The following is a 12,253-nucleotide window of genomic DNA, read 5'->3' as shown; positions in this document are numbered from 1 at the left end:
AAAAACATTAAACATGGGGGCTTCCCTGGTGGCGCAGTGGTTGAGAGTCCGCCTGCCGATGCAGGGGACACGGGTTCGTGCCCCGGTCCGGGAAGGTCCCACATGCCGCGGAGCGGCTGGGCCCATGAGCCATGGCCGCTGAGCCTGCGCGTCCGGAGCCTGTGCTCCGTGACAGGAGAGGCCCCAATAGTGAGAGGCCCGTGTACCGCAAAAAAAAAAAACCCAAAAAACATTAAACATGGGAGTAACAAGAACTTGAGGTGTTCCTCATATTTCTTCATATCTTGCCCTGTATCATGAGGATTTTGTCATGCTTGTTATTTTGAAATATTTCTGTTGGAGGAGATTGGAATGTACATTTCAGTGTCTCAAATGAGACCAGAAAAGTGGCACTTGGATATTGTCACTAACAATCATGTTTGGTATGAAACAGGGAGACAGATCACCTCAGCTCTAAGGAAGCGGTAACTATGGACAAACCCTTCTTTGTCCTCCCATCTTACAATTAGATGTGGGTGGGGGTTCTTACTGCTGGGAAATTGGAAACAATAAAAGGAAAGGACCCTCACAAGAAAGGGTTGAGGAAACAGTGTGGGTAATATTTGATTATTTCTTAGTATTGTAGTGAATAGAAAATAAAGAGGACTTTATTGAAAAACTGTTCTGACTGATAGCTGTTCCTGGGAGTTCTGAATCTTTTTTGTATTGTTTTATACAAAAACCTGATTGATTAATTTCTGGTCTTTTAAGAAGAGAGTCTCCTTGATCAATGTCCAAGTAGTTCCCCAGGACAGTGTCTCACGTACTATGGTCTAATTTTGTATTCCTTCTAGCTTTCTTTCTTTATGTTCAGTAGTTGCTTTTTTTTTTTTTTTTTTTCCTCGGTACGCGGGCCTCTCACTGTTGTGGCCTCTCCCGTTGCGGAGCACGGGCTCCGGACGCGCAGACTCAGCGGCCATGGCTCACAGTCCCAGCTGCACCGCGGCACGTGGGATCTTCCCGGACCGGGGCACGAACCCCTGTACCCTGCATCGGCAGGCGGACTCTCAACCACTGTGCTACCAGGGAAGCCCTGCTTTTTTAAATATATTATTTTTATATAAAGAAAAAGCCTTTACTTTTAATTTCTGATTTGACTGAATGGCATTGGCCAAAACCAGGATAGTATCAAGGAGGGTCAGTTGCCTGTTAAGAGGTTTCTATTATGATGCATCCATACTGGTTTAGCTCAGGCTCTTCTTGAAGGAGAAGAAACTTGAGCATGTATATATTAAGTTGTATGACAAGAAAATGCTTACAAATGGCTGTTTTTGACTTATAAGACTGGCAGTTTCACATAGTTCAACCTAATTCACTTGAGGTGGATTTCTGCCTCAGGGCAGAACCATTTCAACAGGTTCATAGAGATTGAAATATAAGACAACTTTCACAAGTTGTAATGGCCACCATAATTGCCATGGCACACTCTGGCCAGAGTGACAGGTCCACACTGTAGGTGGACTAACACAAGAAATCAAATGGTAAGCCAGTTCTTATCAAACCTACATTCTATATTCTATCAAAGAATGTATATATCTCTTTTGAAAGAAAAAAAGATTAAGAAAGAAAACCTCTTAAAATATGTACAACCGTAAAACTAAGTATAAACCATTAAGATGTCCAAGACTTATGTAAAAATAAAACAAAAAACTGCAAATCAAATACAAACAAAAATACAAAACCGACACAATTTAAATGAACCACATTGATTTCATAAGACAGTTGTTTTTTTCTTCCAACTAAATCACAGATTGCATTTTTAATACTGATTTCAATAGTGGAGAGTCTTTTGAGTCTTCATGGGTAACTATCCATAGGCACGTGACCACTCAGTTTTCTCAACAGTCATCTCTACTGTGAAACCTCCGTTCCTGCAGTGTACCATTTGGTCTTCCCTTGGCATGGATGTGTCTTTAAAGCATTAAGACCACCTCTGCTCTTTTGGACAGAGGTTGGGCATTTCACAATTAAAAATAACTTTCACTATTAAAAGGTACTTTTTGGTGACAGAACTACCCCAAACACTAACAGAAATGCCTCTTTATTTCTATTCACCCTTACAGGGGCTCAAAGGGTATGACTCTGTGGGGATCCAGATTTATGTAGGGATCTTCTGTTAGATATACCTTGTCAGGAGCCCTATGCATTATCTGCAACATTTTGCTTGTCTTAATATAGAGGACTATTTAGAGTATCTAGTAAGTAAAATGGCTAGAAAAAGAAGTTTTTAGTTGCTGTTATTTTAATAATAAATAAATATCTCTTTGAAATTAAGTTCCCATCTATGATTTCAATCTTGCCTTAGCTGATATTGTATCCCTTGCTTTTCCTTTCAGTAGTCATTTTTCTTGTCAAATATCATTGTATTAGAAAAAATTGTTTCCATCTAATCGTTCTATCTCATAATTGCTGACAAAGGATGATAGACTTCAGTCTTTATGAATGTTAAAAAGATAAATAATGACTCAGGAATTAAGTAACTGTGGAGATTTTTTTAATACAAATTTTGCAATCTGCCTTGCCAACATATCACTTTATTAAGAATAAACAGCAGCAAATGAATCTTTTTTAAAAAAACCTATTGTATCAAAGATCACCTTGTGGTAGGTTTTTTTTTTTTTTGAAGAAAAGGTATCCAAAATCAATTATAGTCATTCTTTTGATTTATAGTTGGTGAGTAGATAAAGGGCTCTTTGTCGAAATATCAGCTGTTTCTTAGGATATAAAGCAAGGAAAAGATTTAATACTCTTAAGAGGTGGTGATTGGCTCTCTGGAAGGTCTCCAGAATTAGCTCACTTTAACTATTTAATAAATTATTGATCAATTACTAATGAAATTAAAGAATTCCAAGATGATTTTAGGAAGCAACATCCTAAGATGTAGATAGAAAATTAGTCACTTTTGAAATTTGTAATATATCATTATGTTGTAATAGTAGACTTTTAGTGACTAAAATACGGGAGACAAAGAACAGTGAGAGAGAATGAATTATTTTTTATAACTCATTCATTAGTGTATTCAACAGACAAAAATTGAATATTTAGCCCTTGAACTGTATTCCAGGGATACAAACAACTCAGTGGCTTTGCATACATAATTTCTTCCAAGAATGCCTTTCTACTAGTTCTCCATCTGGAAAATGACTTATTCTTCTAGATTTAGTTCAAAAGAAATTCCCTGTACAGAGATGATTAGTTGGTCATGCCTCTGTGCTTCAACATATTACTCGCATGTTGCTGTAATATGCAAGTAATTTAGTAATGTATCGCATATCATATATTACTTACATATTGCTAAAAAGATTTAAATAACGTACTTACCAACTCAATGTATCTACCAGTTCAAGTGTAAACACTTCAAGGACAGTTACCACTGTTAAACTTTTGGTATCTCTCCTTCTTGCATTTTTTCTTTTCCATTACAGTTTATTACAAGATATTAATATAGTTGCCTGTGCTATACAGTAGGACCTTGTTGTTTATCTATTTTGTATAGAGTAATTTGTATATGCTAATCCCAAACTCCTAATTTATCTCTGCACCATCTCCTTTCCCCTTTGGTAACCATAAGTTTGTTTTCTATGTCTGCCCGTCTGTTTCTGTTTTGTTAAGTAGGTTCATTTGTATCATATTTTAGATTCCACATATAAGTGATATCATATGATATATGTCTTTCTCTGATTTGCCTCACTTAGCATGATAATCTCTGGGTCCATCTATGTAGCTGCAAATGGTATTATTTCATTTTTATGGGTGAGTAACATTCCATTTTATATATCTCTCTATATCTCTATATATCTATCACATCTTCTTTATCCATCCATCAATGGACATTTAGGTTGCTTCCTTGTCTTTGCTACTGTAAATAGTGCAGCTATGAACATTGGGGTGCATGTATCTTTTCGAATTAGTTTTCTCTGGATATATGCCCAGGAGTGGGATTGCTGGATCATACAGTAACTCTATTTTTAGTTTTTTAAGGAACCTCCATACCATTTTCCATAGTAGCTACACCAGTTTACACTCCTACGAAGTGTCGGAGGGTTCCCTTTTTTCCACACCTTCTTTAGCATTTATTATTTATAGACTTTTTAACGATGGCCGTTCTGACTGGAGTCAGGTGATACCTCCTTGTGGCTTTTTTTTTGTTCTTTCCAGCTTTGAATATTTATTTATTTATTTACTTTAACATGTTTATTGGAGTATAATTGCTTTACAATGGTGTGTTATTTTCTGCTGTATAACAAAGTGAATCAGCTATATGTATACACATATCCCCATTATCTCCTCCCTCTTACATCTTCCTCCCACCCACCCTATCCCACCCCTCTAGGTGCTCACAAAGCAACAAGCTAATCTCTGGGTGCTATGTGTCTGCTCCCCATTAGCTATCTATTTTACATTTGCTAGTGTATATATGTCCATGCCACTTTCTCACATCGTCCCAGCTTACCCTTCCCCCTCCCCGTGTCCTCAGTCCATTTGCGACGTTTGCATCTTTATTCCTGTCCTGTCCCTAGGTTCATCAGAACCACTTAAAAAATTATTTTTAGAGTCCATATATATGTGTTAGCATATGATATTTGTTTTTCTCTTTCTGACTTACTTCTCTCTGTATGATAGTCTCTAGGTCCATCCACCTCACTACAAATAACACAATTTTGTTTCTTTTTATGGCTGAGTAATATTCCATTGTATATATTTGCCACATCTTCTTTATCCATTCATCTGTCGATGGACACTTACGTTGCTTCCATGTCCTGGCTATTTTAAATAAAGCTGCAACGAACATTGTGGTACATGACTGTTTTTGACTATGGTTTTCTCAGGGTATATGCCCAGTAGTGGGATTGCTGGGTCATATGGTAGTTCTATTTTTAGTTTTTTAAGGAACCTCCATACTGTTCTCCATCGTGGCTGTATCAATTTACATTCCCACCAACAGTGCAACAGTGCAAGAGGGTTCCCTTTTCTCCACACCCTCTCCAACATTTATTCTTTGTAGATTTTTTGATGATGGCCATTCTGACAGGTGTGAGGAGATACCTCATTGTAGTTTTGATTTTTTGATTTGCATTTCTCTAATGATTAGTGATGTTGAGCATCCTTTCATGCGTTTCTTGGCAATCTGTATATCTTCTTTGGAGAAATATCTATTTAGGTCTTCTGCCCATTTTCGGATTGGGTTGTTTATTTAATATTGAACTACATGAGCTGCTTGGATATTTTGGAGATTAATCCTTTGTCAGTTGCTTCGTTGGCAAATATTTTCTCCCATTCTGAGGGTTGTCTTATCATCCTGTTTATGTTTTCCTTTGCTGTGCAAAAGCTTTTAACTTTCATTAGGTCCCATTTGTTTATTTTTGTTTTTATTTCCATTTCACTAGGAGGTGGATCAAAAAGTATCTTGCTGTGATTTATGACCTAGAGTGTCTGCCTATGTTTTCCTGTAAGAGTTTTATAGTGTATGGCCTTACATTTAGGTCTTTAATCCACTTTGAGTTTATTTTTGTGTATTGTGTTAGGGAGTGTTCTAATTTCATTCTTTTACATGTAGCTGTCCAATTTTCCCAGCACCACTTATTGAAGAGGCTGTCTTTTCTCCATTGTATATTTTTGACTCCTTTATCAAAGATAAGGTGACCATATGTGTGTGGGTTTATCTCTGGGATTTCTATCCTGTTGCTTTAGTCTATATTTATGTTTTTGTGCCAGTACCATACTGTCTTGATTACTGTAGCTTTGTAATATAGTCTGAAATCAGGGAGCCTGATTCCTCCAGCTCCATTTTTCTCTCTCAAGATTGCTTTGGCTATTCACGGTCTTTTGTGTTTCCGTACAAATTGTGAAATTTTTTGTTCTAGTTCTGTGAAAAATGCCATTGGTAGTTTGATAGGGTTTGCACTGAACCTGTAGATTGCTTTGGGTAGTATAGTCATTTTCACAACGTTGATTCTTCCAATCCAAGAACATGGCATATCTCTCCCTCTGTTTGTGTCATCTTTAATTTTCTGAATCTGTGCCTTATAGTTTTCTGCATACAGGTCTTTTCTCTCCTTAGTAGGTTTATTTTATTGTGTTTGTTGCAGTAGTAAATGGGAATGTTTCCTTAATTTCTCTTTCAGATTTTCATCATTAGTATATAGGAATGCGAGATTTCTGTGCATTAATTTTTTATCCTGCTACTTTACCAAATTCATTGATTAGCTCTAGTAGTTTTCTAGTAACATCTTTAGGATTCTCTATGTATAGTATGATGTCCTCTGCAAACAGTGACAGCTTTACTTCTTCTTTTCAAATTTGGATTCCTTTTATTTCTTTTTCTTCTCTGATGGCTATGACTAAAACTTCCAAAACTATGTTGAATAGTAGTGCGAGAGTGGACAACCTTGTCTTGTTCCTGATCTTAGAGGAAATGGTTTCAGTTTTTCACCATTGAGAATGATGTTGGCTTTGGGTTTCTCATATATGGCCTTTATTATGTTGAGATAAGTTCCCCTCTATGCCTACTTTCTGCAGTGTTTTTATCATAAATTGGTGTTGAATTTTGTTGAAAGCTTTTTCTGCATCAACTGAGGTGATCATGTGGCTTTTATTCTTCAGTTTGTTAATATGGTGTATCCCATTGATTGATTTGCATATATTGAAGAATCCTTGCATTCCTGGGATAAACCCCACTTGATCATGGTGTATGATCCTTTTAATGTACGGTTGGATTCTGTTTGCTAGTATTTTGTTGAGGATTTTTGCATCTATGTTCATCAGTGATATTGGCCTGTACTTTTCTTTCTTTGTGACATCTTTGTCTGCTTTTGGTATCAGGGTGATGGTGGCCTCGTAGAGTGAGTTTGGGAGTTTTCCTCCCTCTGCTATATTTTGGGAGAGTTTGAGAAGGATAGGTGTTAACTCTTCTCTAAATGTTTGATAGAATTCGCCTGTGAAGCCATCTGGTCCTGGGCTTTTGTTTGTTGGAAGAGTTTTAATCACAGTTTCAATTTCAGTCCTTGTACTTTGTCTTCTTGGTGCAGTCTCAGAAGGTTGTGCTTTTCTAAGAATTTGTCCATTTCTTCCAGGTTGTCCATTTTATTGGCATATAGTTGCTTGTAGTAATCCCTCATGGTTCTTTATATTTCTGCAGTGTCAGTTGTTACTTCTCCTTTTTCATTTCTAATTCTATTGATTTGTGCCTTCCCCGTTTTTTCTTCATAAGTCTGGCTAATGGTTTATCAATTTTGTTTATCATCTCAGAGAACCAGCTTTTAGTTTTATTGATCTTTGCTATCATTTCCTTCATTTATTTTTCATTTATTTCTGACCTGATCTTTTTGATATCTTTCCTTCTGCTAACTTTGGGGTTTTTTGTTCTTCTTTTTCTAATTGCTTTAGGTGTAAGGTTAGGTTGTTTCTTTGAGATGTTTCTTGAGGTACGATTGTATTGCTATAAGTTTCCCTCTTAGAACTGCTTTTACTGCATTCCATAGGTTTTGGGTCATCCTGTTTTCATTGTCATTTGTTTCCAGGTATTTTTTGATTTCTTCAGTGATCTCTTGGTTATTTAGTAGTGTATTGTTTAGCCTCCATGTGTTTGTATTATTTACAGATTTTTTCCTGTAATTGATATCTAGTCTCATAGCAATGCCATGGGAAAAGATACTTGATACGATTTCAATTTTCTTAAATTTACCAAGGCTTGATATGTGACCCATGATATGGTCTGTCCTGGAGAATGTTCCATGAGCACGTGAGGAGAAAGTATATTCTGTTGTTTTTGGATGGAATGTCTGATAAATATCAATTAAGTCTATCTTGTTTAATGTATCATTTAAAGCTTGTGTTTCCTTATTTATTTTCTTTTGGACGATGTGTCCATTGGTGAAAGTGAGGTGTTAAAGTTCCCTAAGTTATTATGTTACTGCCGATTTCCCCTTTTATGGCTGTAAGCATTTGCCTTATGTATTGAGGTGTTCCTATTTTGGGTGCATAAATATTTACAATTATTATATCTTCTTCTTGGATTGATCCCTTGATCATTATGTAGTGTCCTTGTTTTTCTCTTGTAATAGTCTTTCTTTTAAAGTCTATTTTGTCTGATATGAGAATTGCTACTCCAGGTTTCTTTTGATTTCCATTTGCATGGAATATCTTTTTCCATCCCCTCACTTTCAGTCTGTATGTGTTCCTAGGTCTGAAGTGGGTCTCTTGTAGACGGCATATATACAGGTCTTGTTTTTGTATCCATTTGGCCAGTCTATGTCTTTTGGTTGGAGCGTTTAATACATTTACATTTAAGGTAGTTATTTATATGTATGTTCCTTTTAACATTTTCTTAAGTGTTTTGTTTTTGTTATTGTAGGTCTTTTCCTTTTCTTATGTGTGCTGCCTAGAGAAGTTCCTTTAGCATTTGTTGTAAAGCTGGTTTGGTGGTGCTGAATTCTGTTAGCTTTTGCTTGTCTCCAAAGGTTTTAATTTCTCTGTCCAATCTGAATGAGATCCTTGCTGGGTAGAGTAATCTTGGTTGTAGGTTTTTCCCTTTCATCACTTTAAATATGTCCTGCCACTCCCTTCTGGCTTGCAGAGTTTATGCTGAAAGATCATTTGTTAACCTTATAGGGATTCCCTAGTGTGTTATTTGTTTCTTTTCCTGTGCTGCTTTTAATATTTTTTCTTTGTGTTTAATTTTTGATAGTTTGTTTAATATGTGTCTTGGCATGTTTCTCCTTGGACTTATCCTGTATGGAACTCTCTGTGCTTCCTGGATTTGATTGACTATTTCCTTTCCTATATTAGGGAAGTTTTCAACTATAATCTCTTCAAATATTTTCTCAGTCCCTTTCTTTTTCTCTTCTTCTTCTGGGACCCCTATAATTCAAATGTTGATGTATTTAATGTTGTTCCAGAGGTCTTTGAGACTGTTCTCAATTCTTTTCATTCTTTTTATTCTGCTCTGCAGTAGTTATTTCCACCATTTTATCTTCCAGGTCACTCATCCATTCTTCTGCCTCAGTTACCCTGCTGTTGATTCCTTCTAGAGGATTTTTAATTTCATTTATTGTGTTGTTCATCATTGTTTGTTTGCTCTTTAGTTCTTCTAGGTCTTTGTTAAACATTTCTTGTATTTTCTCCATTCTATTTCCAAGATTTTGGATTTATTTACTATCATTACTCTGAATTCTTTTTCAGGTAGACTGCCTATTTCCTCTTCATTTGTTTGGTCAGGTGGGTTTTTACCTTGCCCCTTCATCTGCTGTATATTTCTGTGTCTTCTCATTTTGCTTAACTTAGTGTGTTTGTGGTCTCCTTTCTGCAGGCTGCAGGTTCATAGTTTCTGTTGCTTTTGGTGTCTGCCCCCAGTGGGTAAGGTTGGTTCAGTGGTTTGTGTAGGCTTCCTGGTGGAGGGGACTGGTGCCTGTGTTCTGGTGGATGAGGTTAGATATTGTCTTTCTGGTGGGCGCGACCACATCCAGTTGTCTGTTTTGGGGTGTCTGTGAACTTATGATGATTTTAGGTAGCCTCTCTGCTAATGGGTGGGGTTGTGTTCCTGTCTTCCTAATTGTTTGGTATGGGGTGTCCAGCACTGTATCTTGTTGGTCGTTGAGTGGGCCTGGGTCTTAGCGTTTAGATGTAGATCTCTGGGAGAACTTTCACCATTTGATACTACATGGGGCCAGGGGATCTCTGATGGTTCAATGTCCTGAAGTCAGCTCTGCCACCTAAGAGGCACAGGCCTGACACCTGGCTGGAGCACCAACACCCTGTCAGCCACATGGCTCAGAAGAAACGGGAGAAGAGAAAAGAAAGAAATAAAAAATAAAATAAAATAAAATTAAAAAATTATTAAAAATAAAAAAGTAATAAAAAAAGAAAGAAGGAAGAGAGCAACCAAACCAATAAACAAATCCACCAATGATAACAAGCTCTAAAAACTATACTAAAAAAAAAGAAAAGTTGACAGACAGAACCGTAGGACAAATGGCAAAAGCAAAGCTATACCGAGAAAATGACACAAAGAAGCATATACATACACACTCACAAAAAGAGAAAAAGGAAAAAATATATATATATATAAAAGGAAGAGAGCCACCAAATCAATAAACAAATCTACCAATGATAATAAGCTCTAAATACTGAATAAGATAAACATAAAACCAGAAACAAATTAGATGCAGAACGCAAACTCCAAGTCTACAGTTTCTCCCAAAGTCCACCGCCTCAATTTTGGGATGATTTGTTGTCTGTTCAGGTATTCCACAGATGCAGGGTACATCAAGTTGATTGTGGAGATTTAATCCACTGCTCCTGAGGCTGCACGGAGAGATTTCCCTTTCTCTTCTTTGTTCGCACAGCTCCTGGAGTTCAGCTTTGGATTTGGCCCTGCCTCTGCGTGTAGGTCGCCTGAGGGCATCTGTTCCCCACCCAAGAGGATGAGGTTAAAGTAGCAATTGATTAGGGGGCTCTGGCTTACTCAGGCTGGTGGGAGGGAGGGGTATGGAATGCAGGGCAAGCCTGCGTCTGGCGTGATGTTACAGTAGCCTGCGGCGTGCTGTGTGTTCTCCCTGGAAAGTTGTCCCTGCATCACTGGACCCTGGCAGTGGCGGGCTTCACAGGCTCCAGGGAGGGGAGGTGTGGATATTGAGCTATGTTTACACACAGGCTTCTTGGTGACTGCAGCAGCAGCCTTAGCGTTTCATGTCCGTCTCTTGTGTCGGCGCTAATAGCCACGGCTCGCGCCCATCTCTGGAGCTTGTTTAGGTGGTGCTCTTAATCCCCTCTCCTCGGGTGCCCCGAAACAATGGTCTCTTGCCTCTTAGGCAGGTCTAGGGTTTTTCCCGGACTCCCTCCCATCTAGCTGTGGTGCACTAGTCCCCCTTCAGGCTGTGTTCACGCAGCCAACCCCAGTCCTTTCCCTGGGATCTGACCGAAGCCCGAGCCTCAGCTCCCAGCCCCCGCCCGTCCTGGCTGGTGAGCAGACAAGCCTCTCGGGCTGGTGAGTGCTGGTCAGCACTGATCCTCTGTGCGGGAATCTCTGCTTTGCCCTCTGCACCCCTGTTGCTGTGCTCTCCTCCATGGCACCGAAGCTTCCGCCCCGCCCACCCCCCTGTCTCCACCAGTGAACGGGCTTCCTAGTCTGTGGAATCTTTTCCTCCTTCACAGCTCCCTTCCAGAGGTGCAGGTCCCGTCCCTATTCTTTTGTCTTTTTTTAATCTTTTTTCTTTTGCCATACCCAGGTACATGGGGAGTTTCTTGCTTTTTGGGAAGTCTGAGGTCTTCTGCCAGCATTCAGTAGGTGTTCTGTAGGAGTTGTTCCATGTGTAGATGTATTTTTGATGTATTTGTGGGGAGGAAGGTGATCACTTCTTACTCCTCTGCCATCTTGAAGGTCCCCCTACCCGTAGTTTCTGTTTGCATTTCTCTAATAATTAGTGATGTTGAGCATCTTTTCATGTGCCTATTGGCCATCTGTATGTCTTCTTTGGAGAAATGTGTATTTAAGTCTTCTGCCCATTTTTTGATTGAGTTGTCTGTTTTTTTTGTTGTGGAGTTGTATGCGCCTTCTTACATTTTAATGTATTGTTTTCCTTTATAAAATTGTGATAATCTTTTTGTTTAATTCTCTAAACATTTTATGAGTAGCGCTTATTCATGTGGTTAAATATTCTTTAAATCTATGATTTTTATTGGCAGCATAATATCACATGGATGAACCATAATGATTTAATCACTCCTCTATTTTTTTTTTTTTTTTTGGCCATTTCTCACGGTTTGTGGGATCTCAGTTCCCCCATCAGGAATTGAATGTGGGCCACAGCAGTGAAAGCCCAGAATCCTAACCACTAGGCTACCAGGGAGCTCCTTCATTCCTCTATTTTTGGACAATTAGGTTATTTCCAGTTTATAAGCATGATAAATAATGCTGAAATCCTTGAAGATAAATACTTATCCATATCTGATTGTTTAGAGTTTTAAAATTTCTAGAAGTGATATTACTGTGTCAAATGATATGAGCACTATTAGTGCTCTCACTATAAAAGGCCAAATTGATTTCTAAGTAGTCTGTTCCGTGAGTAATAAATGAGAATGTCTATTTTACCACACCCGTCCTTGCCAACCCTAGACATTATCATTTCTAAAAACCTTTGCTAATTTGGTATGCAGTAAACAGCTCCTTATTTTATTTCTTGAATGACTTTATGCTTTTATATTACCCACCCTTGTC

This window comes from Grampus griseus (genome assembly GCF_964374135.1).
Source record: "Grampus griseus genome assembly, chromosome: 5".
Taxonomy (NCBI): Eukaryota; Metazoa; Chordata; class Mammalia; order Artiodactyla; family Delphinidae; genus Grampus; species Grampus griseus.
The sequence above is the reverse complement of the archived record's forward strand: the minus strand, read 5'-3'. Positions refer to the sequence as shown.